This window comes from Cherax quadricarinatus, chromosome 12, assembly GCF_038502225.1.
Source record: "Cherax quadricarinatus isolate ZL_2023a chromosome 12, ASM3850222v1, whole genome shotgun sequence".
Lineage (NCBI taxonomy): Eukaryota > Metazoa > Arthropoda > Malacostraca > Decapoda > Parastacidae > Cherax > Cherax quadricarinatus.
This window is the reverse complement of record NC_091303.1, coordinates 2,531,267-2,547,050: the sequence shown is the minus strand read 5'-3', so window position 1 is coordinate 2,547,050 and position 15,784 is coordinate 2,531,267. Positions and strand designations below refer to the sequence as shown.

Below are 15,784 nucleotides of genomic sequence, written 5' to 3'. Positions count from 1 at the left end.
ACACTGAATCGACCCCACTGCAACCACAAATAGGTGAGTGTACGCATAACCAAGGGCTCAGTAGGCTGTTTCAGGTATTTTTCATTAGGTGGTTAACAGTTTCGTCAGCGTCACTGCTGGTCAGGGCATTATTGTCTACACTTCGTCTGATTTTTGCCAACTTCTGGAGCACTGGGGCGACTCTAATCAGTTTTGTACGACCCTCCGTTTGCTATTATCATTTTCCTAGAATCATTGGGTTTATATACAAAGTCGAAGATTAATTCTGACCAGTCATCGCTGACAAACATCCAGGGAAAGCAACATCACTGAAAAAATGTAGTGAAAGTATTTGGTTACTTGAACCATTTCTTATTTGTCGTAAAACATAACTTATTAAAAACTCAGAAACATCGTTCCTCAGTCAACTGGTAAAAGGTTCTACATCTAACAGATCGAAACATCCTCCTCTTCCTTGGATCAAACCACCATCTGAGGTCTGAAAAGATACCAATTAAACCGTCACAAGCCTTGAGTAGATAACGAATTAAAAACATTGTAATATCACGACTGACTGGTGTGTGGAGGTTCATGAAGACCCCAGGACAACAGTGTTGTCCTGGGGTTTTCATGAACCTCCCTGTGATCAACACCGTCTGCAAGTCAGGGTTCAGTGTTTCTGATATAATGTCCACCAGCTTCCCTTTACCAGACAAGAGCATCCGAAATGTAAACAAATCTCTTTATAAAGTTACTTTTCACTACATACGCTCAACGAATCCCTGAGCACACAAACCACGGTACTTGTGGGGTTAGAACGCATGGCAGCTGAGTAGTAAAACTAACTGCAATCGTCTTATTACGATTTCGTGAGTCAATCCCCGAGTACGCAACGTCGGTGTGGAACCCTGCATCCTGGCTAGTATCAGAGCAGAGAGGAGTGATGTGCGGGGAAACGTTTCACTAGTTAAATAATGAGTACCAAACACCACTCAATGTTATAAAAAAAAAACACTTTTTTAAACTAGTACAAGGTAGAAGGCCCACTTAACCTTTCTGATGTAGTGTTTCCCATTTACCCACAACCATCTTACTGCTCTATCCTACTGCAGACTTTCCCATCATTGTTGCAATCCCTCTGGACTAGCATAAAAACGAGAGTCAATTGTTTCTGGAGGATTGAAATGACCAGAAGACTGTTTCTTGGATCAAGAGCCCATCATCAACATCAAGGAGTTACACGGTAACCTTATTGGTTTAGCAAATGAATTAACAATGTACTTTAACATAAAATTTTTTGTATTAATTAAGGTCCCTCCTCAGTTGGTGGATTCATTCGGCTGAATGTATATAGATTACAAAAATTTCATTAATTCTGAATGCCACCTGTACACCACCAACTAAGAATGTTTTTAATGAATAATATTGGGATTAAAATCAACTCTCAATGTATATGTGTATATATACACATGTGTATGCACACACACACTAAAGGTACGATAGAACTCTTGCAGCAGGGAGTGTGGGGACCTAGCAACGACCAGTGAAGAGGCGGGGCCAGGAGCTACGACTCGACCCCTGCAAGCACAAATAGGTGAGTGTACACATTCACCCCTAGATGTATACACGCTACTTCTCCCAGTGCATACACATCAATAGAAACTCCTCAAAGTATATATGTAAAATCTCAGTGAATACTTTAAACTGAGAGTTGCTACATCGTTGAAGAGTTGTTACATCGTTGAAGAGTTGTTACATCGTTGAAGAGTTGCTACATCGTTGAAGAGTTGCTAATCGTTGAAGAGTTGCTACATCGTTGAAGAGTTGTTACATCGTTGAAGAGTTGTTACATCGTTGAAGAGTTGCTACATCGTTGAAGAGTTGTTACATCGTTGAAGAGTTGTTACATCGTTGAAGAGTTGCTACATCGTTGAAGAGTTGCTACATCGTTGAAGAGTTGCTACATCGTTGAAGAGTTGCTACATCGTTGAAGAGTTGTTACATCGTTGAAGAGTTGTTACATCGTTGAAGAGTTGCTACATCGTTGAAGAGTTGCTACATCGTTGAAGAGTTGTTATATCGTTGAAGAGTTGTTACATCGTTGAAGAGTTGCTACATCGTTGAAGAGTTGCTACATCGTTGAAGAGTTGCTACATCGTTGAAGAGTTGCTACATCGTTGAAGAGCTGCTACATCGTTGAAGAGTTGCTACATCGTTGAAGAGCTGCTACATCGTTGAAGAGCTGCTACATCGTTGAAGAGCTGCTACATCGTTGAAGAGTTGCTACATCGCTGAAGAGTTGCTACATCGTTGAAGAGTTGCTACATCGTTGAAGAGCTGCTACATCGTTGAAGAGTTGCTACATCGTTGAAGAGCTGCTACATCGTTGAAGAGTTGCTACATCGTTGAAGAGCTGCTACATCGTTGAAGAGTTGCTACATCGCTGAAGAGCTGCTACATCGTTGAAGAGTTGCTACATCGTTGAAGAGTTGCTACATCGTTGAAGAGTTGCTACATCGTTGAAGAGTTGCTACATCGTTGAAGAGCTGCTACATCGTTGAAGAGTTGCTACATCGTTGAAGAGTTGCTACATCGCTGAAGAGCTGCTACATCGTTGAAGAGTTGCTACATCGTTGAAGAGTTGCTACATCGCTGAAGAGTTGCTACATCGTTGAAGAGTTGCTACATCGCTGAAGAGCTGCTACATCGTTGAAGAGTTGCTACATCGTTGAAGAGTTGCTACATCGTTGAAGAGCTGCTACATCGCTGAAGAGTTGCTACATCGTTGAAGAGCTGCTACATCGTTGGAACTATTTAACATATTCTTCAGTTTTTGTGTGGTCATCTCCAGTCCATGATGAGTTTTGGTGAATGAAGGACACTTGATACGGTGTGTTTATTAGTGGAGAGATAAATGTACACCTATTAGTTACAACGTTCAACAAAATTACTGCAGCAGAGAGAGTAAATGTCCCCCCAAAAATATGTTTAAAGCAGTTGGACTCGTTTGAACGTAAATAATACATAGGCGCGCGCGCGCGCGCGCGCACACACACAACCACTCAATAGGCGATTACAGTACTTGCAATGCAGCTCTACAGGCTGCTACAGCTGCATTGCAAGTACTGTAATCACTTACTGAGTGGTTGTATGGGTGTGGGGTTCCAGGTTCCAATTAACCGCCAAGCTGATTGCAAATGGTCTCTCATAGCGCGATAAAGAATAGGCACTCAAGTAGTCAATAAGGAATAGCAATTGGTAATTCATTGAACAAGGCGAGTAACTTACTATAAGCTAGGTGGCAGGTCAAGCATAGGCAACATTGTAAGAAGGTGTGGGCCAAGTCCCAGGAGGGTGGGGGTCAGGTCACAACAGGTTGTGGTCACAAGCGACCACTGAGAATCCACATTACACTCCAAGCACAAGTCACCTACTTTTCAGACCCACACATAATTACACACAAAACACAACACACACACCACACACGCACAACACACCACACAACACACACGCACAACACACAACACACACACACACACATACACTCCCCCGCTCCCCACTGACATCTCACTCCTTCCCCTGATCCCTCCCCCCCTCTTTCACCCTCCTCCCCACCTCTCCCTCTTTCCCCTCTCCCCCTCCCACTCACCCACTTGCTTCTCCCTCCTTCCCACTCACCCTCCCCACCCCTCTCCCACATAGCCACGGTTCCTCCTCTACCTCCCCCCCCCCCACACTCTGACATACACACTACTAACCTAACACACACAATTACATAGGTTTCCCACTCTGAGGCAATCAGGATAAAACAAAAATGGGTTGCCAGAGAGCAACAAGAGGAGGAAGCTGCAAAGGAAGATTGGGCAGCAGAGCTCATAAAAAGGGAACATGAATGGGAAAGGAAACTAGAAGAACTTAGCATGAGAATGGAAGAGAGGATAGTAATGGAAAGCAGGAAGTGGGAGGTGCAAGTCAAAGCAGCAGAGGCCAGGATACAGAGTTTAGAAGAGGAACTGAAAAATCTGAAACAGCCTAAAGAACTAAAGAACATTTTGGAATTGACAACAGAGACTGCTACCTCAGTCACAAATAAGGGGACTGTAGGGAAAGAAGGAGCAAAACTGCATGTAGAAGCTCTATCAGTGGAGACTGTAGTAAATGAAAGAGCTAAGCTATATGTGGAGGCCCTAACAGACCACAGCAGAGCCCAGGGAAAGCGGAGAAGGGAAAATGACAGGCCACTGAGCCCAAGTACATTAGCTAGTGAAACTGAAGAAAGGAAAGCTGCAATGGAGGAAATCAAATTGAATGAGGGGATACACAGGGATATGCAGTGGGAGAATGAAAGGGTGAGGTCAGTCTTTGTGTATGGGCTCCAGGAAGTTGAAGGGGAAACATGAAGCAAGAACACAAGGGGGAAAAAAATCAATTGAAAGCATCATGAAAGTAATAGGAGAAGACGACATGACCCAGCTGGAAAATTTTCGGAGAATAGGGGGCTTTGTAAAAAAAAAAGAATCTGGCCAGTGAAAGTGACCTTCAAGGCAGAATTGACTCGGAACAGGATCCTGAAGGAGAAAGCACGATTAAGGGACATGCCGGCATACAGGAAGGTGTATCTCGACCACGACAGAACACAAGAAAAAAGGCAGAAACAGAGAGATGGTACAAAGGCGAAAGGAGGAAAGAGAGGGGATGGAGAAGACAGACAGGAGATCCCAGACACAGGAAGAAGATCAAATACAACCTCCCTCACAGCTTCCTATAGAAGCCTCCCAACCAGGTCAACCCCAGTGCAGCCAAACACTAAACCAAAACACCCATGCCACATCCAATGCCCCCACCCACTACATTACAAACTCCACCCCCACAGCAAGCACCCATAGTTCCTTATCAGGTCTCCCACTTCCCCAACCCCAATACACCTCCCAGACCACAGTCTTAGAAAAGAAGTTGAAGGTGTGGTATACAAATGCAGATGGAATCACGAAAGAATCAAGGAGACATCCCCAGACATAATAGCACTCACAGAAACAAAACTCACAAGAATAATAACAGATTCAATCTTTCTATCCAGATATCAAATCCTCAGGAAAGACAGAGGGAGGAGAGGGGGAGGAGGAGTTGCACTGCTCATTAAAAACCAGAGGGGTTTTGAGAAAATGGAAGGAATGGATGGCACGGGTGAAAGGGACTACTTAGTAAGAACAATCCAGTCTGAGGGACATAAGGTGATAATTGCAGTAATGTACAACCCACCACAGAACTGCAGGAGGCCAAGAGAAGAATACGATGAGAGCAACAGAGCAATGGTCGACACACTAGCCGAGGTGGCCAGGAGAGCACACATGGGGGGAGCAAAGTTACTAGTTATGGGTGATTTCAATCACAAGAAGATTGACTGGGAAAACCTGGAGCCCCATGGGGGTCCCAAAACATGAAGAGCCAAGATGATGGATGTGGTACTGGAAAACCTCATGCATCAACATGTTAGAGACACTACCAGAGAGAGAGAGAAGAGAAGATGAACCAGCAAGACTGGACCTTGTATTCACCTTGAGTAGTTCGGACATCGAGGGTATCTTGTATGAAAGGCCCCTGGGAGCTAGTGATCATGTGGTTCTGTGCTTCAACTACATAGTTGAGCTCCAAGTGGAGAGAGTAGCAGGAATAGGGTGGGAAAAAACGAACTACAAAAGGGGGAACTACTCAGGCATGAGGAACTTCCTTCAAAACATTCAGTGGGAGAGGGAACTGACAGGAAAACCAGTACAAGAAATGATGGACTATGTGGCAACAAAATGCAAGGAGGCAGAGGAGAGGTTTGTTCCCAAGGGAAACAGAAATAATGGGAAGAACAGAACGAGTCCTTGGTTCACCCAGAGGTGTAGGGAGGCAAAAACTAGGTGTACTAGAGAATGGAAAAGGTACAGAAGACAGAGAACTCAGGAAAATAAAGAGATTAGCCGAAGAGCCAGGAACGAATATGCACAGATAAGAAGGGAGGCTCAGCGACAATATGAAAATGACATAGCATCGAAAGTCAAGACTGACCCAAAGCTGTTGTACAGCCGCATCAGGAGGAAAACAACAGTCAAGGACCAGGTAATCAGACTGAGGAAGGGTGATGGGGAATTCACAAGAAACGACCGAGAGGTATGTCAGGAGCTCAACACGAGATTTAAAGAAGTATTTACAGTGGAAACCAGTAGGACTCCAGGAAATCAGAACAGGGGGGTACACCAGCAAGTGCTGGATGAGGTACATATAACCAAGGAGGAAGTGAAGAAGCTGCTATGCGAACCTGACACCTCAAAGGCGGTGGGACCAGACAACATCTCTCCGTGGGTCCTTAAAGAGGGAGCAGAGATATTGTGTGTGCCATTAACAAAGATCTTCAACACATCATTTGAAACTGGGCAACTCCCTGAGGTATGGAAAATGGCAAATGTAGTCCCAATTTTTAAAAAAGGGAGACAGACATGAGGCACTAAACTACAGACGTGTATCACTAACGTGTATAGTATGCAAGGTCATGGAGATCATCATCAGGAGGAGAGTGGTGGAGCACCTGGAAAGAAACAAGTGTTTAATTGACAACCAGCACGGTTTCAGGGAAGGAAAATCCTGTGTCACAAACCTACTAGAGTTTTATGACAAGGTGACAGAAGTAAGACAAGAGAGAGAGGGGTGGATCGACTGCATTTTTTTGGACTGCAAGAAGGCCTTCGACACAGTTCCTCACAAGAGGTTACTGCAAAAGCTAGAGGATCAGGCACACATAACAGGAAAGGCACTGCAATGGATCAGAGAATACCTGACAGGGAGGCAACAACGAGTCATGGTACGTGACGAGGTGTCAGAGTGGGAGCTTGTGACAAGCGGGGTTCCACAGGGGTCAGTCCTAGGACCTGTGTTGTTCTTGGTATATGTGAACGACATAACGGAAGGGATAGACTCAGAAGTGTCCTTGTTTGCAGATGATGTGAAGTTAATGAGAAGAATAAAATCGGATGAGGATCAGGCAGGACTACAAAGAGACCTGGACAGGCTGGAAGCGTGGTCCAGCAACTGGCTCCTTGAGTTTAACCCTGCCAAATGCAAAGTCATGAAGATTGGGGAAGGGCAAAGAAGACCGCAGACACAATATAGTTTAGATGGCCAAAGACTGCAAACCTCACTCAAGGAAAAAGATCTGGGGGTGAGTATAACACCGAGTATATCTCCTGAGGGGCACATCAATCAGATAACTGCTGCAGCATACGGGCGCCTGGCAAACCTAGAGACAGCGTTCCGATACCTCAGTAAGGATTCGTTCAAGACTCTGTATACCATTTACATCAAGCCCATACCGGAGTATGCAGCACCAGTTTGGAATCCACACCTAGTCAAGCACGTCAAGAAATTAGAGAAAGTGCAAAGGTTTGCCACAAGACTAGTCCCAGAGCTACGGGGATTGTCCTACGAAGAAAGGTTGAGGGAAATCGGCCTGACGACACTGGAGGACAGGAGGGTCAGGGGAGACATGATAACGACATATAAAATACTGCGCGGAATAAACAAGGTGGACAAAGACGGGATGTTCCAGAGAAGGGACACAGACACAAAAGGTCACAATTGGAAGTTGAAGACTCAGATGAATCAAAGGGATGTTAGGAAGTATTTCTTCAATCATAGAGTAGTCAAGCCGTGGAATAGCCTAGAAAGTGAGGTAGTGGAGGTGGGAACCATACATAGTTTTAAGGCGAGGTATGATAAAGCTCATGGGGCAGGGAGAGAGAGGACCTAGTAGCAATCAGCGAAGAGGCGGGGCCAGGAGCTATGAATCGACCCCTGCAACCACAAATAGGTGAGTACACACACACAATATATATATATGTATATATATTTATATATATATATATATATATATATATATATATATATATATATATATATATATGTATATATATATATATATGTCGTGCCGAATATGTAAAACTGGTCAGTTAGCAAGAACTCATTTAAAATTAAGTCCTTTCTAAAATTTTCTCTTATACGTTTAAAGATATATTTTTTTCATTGATGTTGATGTAAAAATTTATAATTTTGCACCAAAAGGAACTTATAAAACTTACCTAACCTTATTATAACAAGAGCAATTTATTTTAGCCTAACTCAACTAAATATATTTTAGATTTGTTTACAATAATTTAATACTAAACAAACATAGTGAAATATATTTTTTTCGTTAGGTTCAGAATGATTTTGGCGAAATTATTGCATACACAAATTTTCACTTGTCCTATATGGCAAGATGAACGTTGCTATTTAAGCCAAGATCGCAAGTTCTGCCTATTCGGCACGACATATATATATATATATATATATATATATATATATATATATATATATATATATATATATATATATATATATATATTATATATATATGTCATGCAGAATAAAAAAAAACTTGCGATTTTGGCCTATAGCAACGTTCTTAATGAATAAGGCAAGCGAAAATTTGTTTGCAATAATTTCCCAAAAATCATTCTGAACCTAACGAAAAAAATATATTTCATTGTTTTCTTATTAAATTACTATAAACTTATCTAAAATATATTTACTTGGATTAAGATAAATTAAATTGCTCTTGTTATAATAAGGTTAGACAAGTTTTCTAAGGTTCTTTTGGCACAAAATTATTAATTTTTGCATTAACATAAATGAAAAAAATATGCATCTTTAAACGTATAAGAGAAAATTTTAGAAAGGACTTATTTTAAACGAGTTCTTGCTAAGTGACCAGTTTTACCTGTTCGGCACGACATATATATAATACACAGTTGGATGGGAAGAAGGCAGAATATGGTTAATACCAAATGTAAAGTACACGAAAACTAAGGCAAACTGCAAGTCTAATGACCCTTGCTAAGCAGGGCAAGTATACCGGCATTAGTAGCATGAACTTTTCCACTGTTATCCCTTCCCCCTTCTCCGTTATCCCTTTTCACTGCCTCGCCAGCTTTGTTCCCTTCCGCACTAGCCATTCCCCCTCCCCTGCCCCGCTGAAGGGAGCTCTCGCCCCCTCAATACCCACTCCTTCCCTATTTCCATTTCCCGGACAATTTGATTGTCAAGAATAGTATTACCAAAACTGCGTTTTTCCATATGTCAGAATTCATTTTTATATCAATGTGAATGTGTACCAATCACAGCAGGATTAGAGGTGTCAGGAGTCGAACATGTTAAATTATCCACTTTCTCTAAAACCGAAAGTAAATTTATGGTAACTGAATTCGTGGTCATTTGAAGAATGTGCAAACTAGCGGTTAATACTAGTTTTGTGTGGTGGTAAGTAGTGAAAGTGGTGTGGTGGTAGTGGTGTGGTAGTAGTGGTGTGTAGGTACTGGTGTGTTGGTAGTGGTAGTAGTGGTGTGGTGTGGTGATAGGGGTGTGGTGGTAGTAGTGGTGGTGGTGTGGTGGTAGTAGTGGTGTAGTGGTTGTGGTGGTGTGGTGGTAGTAGTAGTGTAGTGGTTGTGGTGGTGTGGTGGTAGTAGTAGTGTAGTGGTTGTGGTGGTGTGGTGGTAGTAGTAGTGTGGTGGTAGTAGTAGTGGTGTGGTGGTAGTGGTGTGGTGGTAGTAGTAGTGGTGTGGTGGTAGTAGTAGTAGTGGTGTGGTAGTAGTAGTGGTGTGGTGGTAGTAGTAGTGGTGTGGTGGTAGTAGTAGTGTGGTGGTAGTGGTGTGGTGGTAGTAGTAGTGGTGTGGTGGTAGTAGTAGTGGTGTGGTGGTAGTAGTAGTGGTGTGGTGGTAGTAGTAGTGGTGTGGTGGTAGTAGTAGTGGTGTGGTGGTAGTAGTAGTGGTGTGGTGGTAGTAGTAGTGGTGTGGTGGTGGTAGTGGTGTGGTGGTGGTAGTGGTGTGGTGGTGGTAGTGGTGTGGTGGTGGTAGTGGTGTGGTGGTGGTAGTGGTGTGGTGGTAGTGGTGTGGTGGTGGTAGTGGTGTGGTGGTAGTGGTGTGGTGGTAGTGGTGTGGTGGTAGTAGTAGTGGTGTGGTGGTAGTAGTAGTGGTGTGGTGGTAGTAGTAGTGGTGTGGTGGTAGTAGTAGTGGTGTGGTGGTGGTAGTAGTGGTGTGGTGGTAGTAGTGGTGTGGTGGTAGTAGTGGTGTGGTGGTAGTAGTGGTGTGGTGGTAGTAGTCGTGTGGTGGTAGTAGTCGTGTGGTGGTAGTAGTCGTGTGGTGGTAGTCGTGTGGTGGTAGTAGTAGTCGTGTGGTGGTAGTCGTGTGGTGGTAGTAGTCGTGTGGTGGTAGTGTGGTGGTAGTAGTGGTGTTGTGGTAGTAGTGGTGTTGTGGTAGTAGTGGTGTGGTGGTAGTAGTAGTGGTGGTGTGGTGGTAGTAGTAGTGGTGGTGTGGTGGTAGTAGTAGTGGTGGTGTGGTGGTAGTAGTAGTGGTGTGGTGGTAGTAGTAGTGATGTGTTGGTAGTAGTAGTGGTGGTGTGTTGGTAGTAGTGGTGTGGTGGTAGTATTAGTGGTGTGGTGGTAGTGGTGTAGTGGTAGGGGTGTGGTGGTAGTGGTAGGGGTGTGGTGGTAGTGGTAGGGGTGTGGTGGTAGTGGTGTGGTGGTAGTGGTGTGGTGGTAGTGGTGTGGTGGTAGTGGTGTGGTGGTAGTGGTGTGGTGGTAGTGGTGGTGTGGTGGTAGTGGTGTGGTGGTAGTGGTGGTGTGGTGGTAGTGGTAGTGTGGTGGAAGTGGTGGTGTGGTGGTAGTGGTGGTGTGGTGGTAGTGGTAGTGTGGTGGAAGTGGTGGTGTGGTGGTAGTGGTGGTGTGGTGGTAGTGGTAGTGTGGTGGAAGTGGTGGTGTGGTGGTAGTGGTAGTGTGGTGGAAGTGGTGGTGTGGTAGTAGTGTGGTGGTAGTGTTAGTGTGGTGGAAGTGGTGGTGTGGTGGTAGTGGTAGTGTGGTGGAAGTGGTGGTGTGGTGGTAGTGGTAGTGTGGTGGAAGTGGTGGTGTGGTGGTAGTGGTAGTGTGGTGGAAGTGGTGGTGTGGTGGTAGTGGTAGTGTGGTGGTAGTGTGGTGGTAGTGGTGTGGTGGTAGTGGTGTGGTGGTAGTGGTAGTGCTGTGGTGGTAGTGGTGTGGTGGTAGTGGTAGTAGTGCTGTGGTAGTGCTGTGGTGGTAGTGGTGGCAGTGCTGTGGTGGTAGTGGTAGTAGTGCTGTGGTGGTAGTGGTAGTAGTGCTGTGGTGGTAGTGGTAGTAGTGCTGTGGTGGTAGTGGTAGTAGTGCTGTGGTGGTAGTGGTAGTAGTGCTGTGGTGGTAGTGGTAGTAGTGCTGTGGTGGTAGTGATAGTAGTGCTGTGGTGGTAGTGGTGTGGTGGTAGTAGTGGTGTAGTGGTAGTAGAGGTGGTAGTGGTGCAGTGGTAGTAGCGGTGGTAGTGTAGTGGTAGTAGTGGTGGTAGTGTAGTGGTAGTAGTGGTAGTAGCGGTGGTAGTGGTAGTAGCGGTGGTAGTGGTAGTAGCGGTGGTAGTGGTAGTAATGGTGGTAGTGGTGGTAGTGGTAGTAATGGTGGTAGTGGTGGTAATGGTGGTAGTGGTAGTAATGGTGGTAGTGGTGGTAATGGTGGTAGTGGTAGTAATGGTGGTAGTGGTAGTAATGGTGGTAGTGGTAGTGGTGGTAGTGGTAGTAATGGTGGTAGTGGTAGTAATGGTGGTAGTGGTGGTAGTGGTAGCGGTGGTAGTGGTAGTGGTAATAGTGGTAGTGGTAGTAATGGTGGTAGTGGTAGTGGTGGTAGTGGTGGTAGTAGTGGTAGTAATGGTGGTAGTGGTAGTAGTGGTGGTAGTGGTAGTATTGGTGGTAGTGGTAGTATTGGTAGTGGTAGTAATGGTGGTAGTGGTAGTAATGGTAGTGGTAGTAATGGTGGTAGTGGTAGTGGTGGTAGTAGTGGTAGTGGTGGTAGTAGTGGTGGTAGTGGTAGTATTGGTGGTAGTGGTAGTATTGGTAGTGGTAGTAATGGTAGTGGTAGTAATGGTGGTAGTGGTAGTGGTGGTAGTAGTGGTAGTGGTGGTAGTAGTGGTGGTGGTAGTGGTAGTAATGGTAGTAGTGGTAGTAATGGTAGTAATGGTGGTAGTGGTAGTAATGGTGGTAGTGGTAATAGTGGTAGTGGTAGTAGTGGTGGTAGTGGTGGTAGTAGTGGTAGTAATGGTGGTAGTGGTAGTATTGGTGGTAGTGGTAGTATTGGTAGTGGTAGTAATGGTAGTGGTAGTAATGGTGGTAGTGGTGGTAGTGGCGGTAGTAGTGGTGGTAGTGGTAGTAATGGTGGTAGTGGTAGTAATGGTGGTAGTAATGGTGGTAGTAATGGTGGTAGTGTTAGTAATGGTGGTAGTGGTAGTAATGGTGGTAGTGGTGGTAGTGGTGGTAGTAGTGGTGGTAGTGGTGGTAGTGGTGGTAGTAGTGGTGGTAGTGGTAGTGGTGTGGTGTGGTGGTAGTGGTAGTAGTGGTGTGGTGGTAGTGTTCTATTGCGGTGTTACGGCGACGCTGTGTTGGTGAGAGGATTATGTTGTAGTGGTGAAGTGGTGGCGTTTTTGTTGAAATACGAATACAAAACAGAAATTTTGTCGAGTCGACGTTTGCCGCGGTGTAACAGGAGTCTGTGTTTTAGTACTAAAGATATACAACAAGCATATTTATACCTGCATCAAGTTACAGTAGGTGCGAGTAGGCGAGTGGCTGAGGTGAGATCAAGATGGCTGGTGATGGTGATGAGAGATTAGTGAGGACTGTTGGCCAACTGTACCTTGTCTGTATGCACACGCGCGCGCGCACACACACACACACACACACACACACACACACACACACACACACACACACACACACACACAGGAGGCAGGAACCATACACAGTTTTAAGACGAGGTTTGATAAAGCTCATGGAGCGGGGAGAGAGAGGGCCCAGTAGCAACCGGTGAAGAGGCGGGGCCAGGAGCTAAGACTCGACCCCTGCAACCACAAATAGGTGAGTACAAATAGGCGAGTACACACACACACACACACACACACACACACACACACACACAAAGGTACAGTTGGCACACAAAGTACAGGAATTGGGCTAATGACCGAAACGTCGTCGTAAGCTCCTCTGTCCTATGTCCAATACACCATCCCACAAAGGGATGGTATACTGTGTGGATTATAGCCATTTCCAGGCATTTGCGTTTTTTTTTTTATCTTTAATCATTAATTGTCCGTTACGCATGAGTTCTGCTGTTTTCTGTATTTTTGGATGCCAGACTAATAAATTTCACCTACACATTTTGTTTCGTCTCCCGGAAGGTATTATGGCAACGCCTACCTTACGGTGGTTCAGGCGGTGGTGCATGTATTTGTCAACTTCTTTAACGGTGCTGAATTTTAGGTTTGCCACATCTATGTTGCTGCTGAAGATGGTTGGTGCAATGTATCCAGTAGTGTGGCTTAATGGTAAGGTAAGTTTAACGTCATTGCTATTCTCTACTTCGGGTAGTGCACTTTTTTTTCGGTTCGTTCCTGTAGTTCCGCTGGATGGTCCGAGGAACACTTTGGTGATAAGAAAGTGCTTTTTTTTCAGGACTGATTTTTCCTTGAAATATTCCTGTAAGTAGGCTCCGAGGAAAGAGCCGACGAGTGTGTCCCACCTACCCGGCTCTCTGGTCGTGATGTATCTGGTAGATTTTGCTGTCGAGTTTGCAGTTGGTGGTTGCAGTATACTTTTAATCTCACGGTGGCAGTCTTGATTTGCATAACATGTGCAATATTTTAGGTATCTTTACCTCGAAGCGCTTCACCTACACGGTAGGCTGCGTCAGTCGAGTGCCGAGGTGGTAAATATAAAGACCCCAGAAGCAGTGAAGAGATGATGATGTGATCATTTAGCCTAATAGTGGTCGTCTGATGTTTAGCCGTGACACACAAGTACTGGTGAACCATTACTCATTCGCCTTCCGTATGATAACACTCTCCTGAGGTAGCGAAAGCTGTTAAGGGTGAGGGTATCCTGAGTAACCTCGCTAAGAGAGACCCTGTTGTGACTAGTTTCTCGTAGCTACGAGAGAGAACCACTCAGTGACCTGTTCTGAGCTCAGCGGCAGCCAAATTAGTCGTGAGAGGAGATACTTACGAGGTCGTAAGCGCTCTTGCCCCCTCAGCCCTCCATGCTAATAGGCGTCTAATTATTAATGAAGCTTAAATGTAGAAAGTTGCTTTGTGAACGTTTACCTTCTCTGTTGTTGATGGTACTACCGCTGCTGCACTTCCTCCTCCTGCTGGTTTCACCTTTACTGCTGCTTCTGCTGCTGTAAATAAGGCTGCCGTGTCTCGGAGTTTTACTCTCGACTCTATTTGACGCAGGAGTTGTCAGAGTCAACAGCCTGATTAGTCAAACGGAGGAGTGAAGTAAGCAACAGTTTTAAAAAACTCTCTCTCTATGAACTAAGTCTTTACTTCATATTCATATTATTCAAGCCACTTGCATGCAGTAAAAAAAAATAACGTTTGATGTTCTTTTGGAAATAATATATGTCGTGTCGAATAGGTAAAACCTGCTATTTTGGCTTAAACAGCAATTCTCTTCTTGCTGAACAAGGGAAGCGAAAATTTATGTATGCAATAATTTCGCAAAATCATTCTGAACCTAACGAAAAATAATAATTTCATTGTATTTCTTTCTTAAATTATTGTAAACTTATCTAAAATATAGTTAGTTGGATTAGGCTAAATTAAATTGCGCTTGATATAATAAAGGTTAGGTAAGTTTTCTAAGGTGCTTTTGGTACAAAATTATTAATTTTTACATTAACAAAAATAATATCTAAGCATATAAGATAAAATGTTTAGCAAGAACATAATTTTAAACGAGTTCTTGCTAAACATTTTATTATTATTAAAGATTCGCCGATATTCGGCCCGGGCCTTTTCCAGGTGGTGTCCGGCCTTGGCTGCCTGTCTAGGGAGTGTCTGAGACCTAAGTCTCCCATGGGAGGAGGTACAAGTACCTCCTCATCTTTGGGACCAACTGTCCCCAGGCCTAGCCACAAGCTAGGCCTCTCTGGTCTGCCATCTCCGCCCCAAGGGGGCTAATGGGAATGGCAGTCTTGTGAGCTGCAAGCTCTGGCTCAGGCACCTACCCTACCCTAGAAGGGCTGGGTATGGTGTAGATCTTGCTAAATAGACCATTTATACCTATTCGGCACTACATATGCACACATACTAATATATATATATATATATATATATATATATATATATATATATATATATATATATATATATATATATATATTATAGTATATATTTACTTCCGTCATTACTATCGATTTCATAGAAGTTTTTACTGGGACAACTTTTCGCTTTATATATAAAGAGAAACACCGTATACCTTTTTTTTTCTTTAATACTGTCAGGAACACAACTTGGCTTACAGTTCTGAACATCTTCCAACAGAAACATTAAGATATGGTTCTGGGACATTCCCATTAAATGTTCACCTGATGGAACACACACATATTGAACAGATAATCAACAATTTCGTGTGTAGGAAGCTGTTCTTCTGGAGGAGGAATGTTGACTGAGTGCGCCATCTGTCAGCAATTAACACCGCCTTTAAAAGTCACTATTAAATTAGTCCCCCCTCACTCTTCCTATCCACCCGCTCTCGCTCTCTCGCGCTCTCTCTCTCTCTCTCTCTCTCTCTCTCTCTCTCTCTCTCTCTCTCTCTCTCTCTCTCTCTCTCTCACCTCTCACTCCCCGCTCTCTAGGATCACCATACTGTACAGGAACTGCAGAAGGACGATAATGTTTGTGTATGG

At 44.2% G+C, this 15,784-nt stretch overlaps 1 protein-coding gene across 3 annotated transcripts in view; it reads right to left on the bottom strand.

Moving 5' to 3' along the window:
- LOC138852594 (uncharacterized) overlaps nt 1-15,784 on the bottom strand; it is an 88,228-nt gene that overhangs the window by 34,627 nt on the left and 37,817 nt on the right. The window contains exon 1 of one of the 3 annotated variants that reach the window (XM_070084208.1): nt 12,630-12,711. The exons of the other annotated variants lie outside the window; for them this stretch is intronic. The gene's annotated coding sequence lies outside the window, so the exon portion shown is untranslated. Of the gene's footprint in view, nt 1-12,629; nt 12,712-15,784 lie in introns of those variants that run through there. 3 annotated transcript variants of the gene reach the window in all.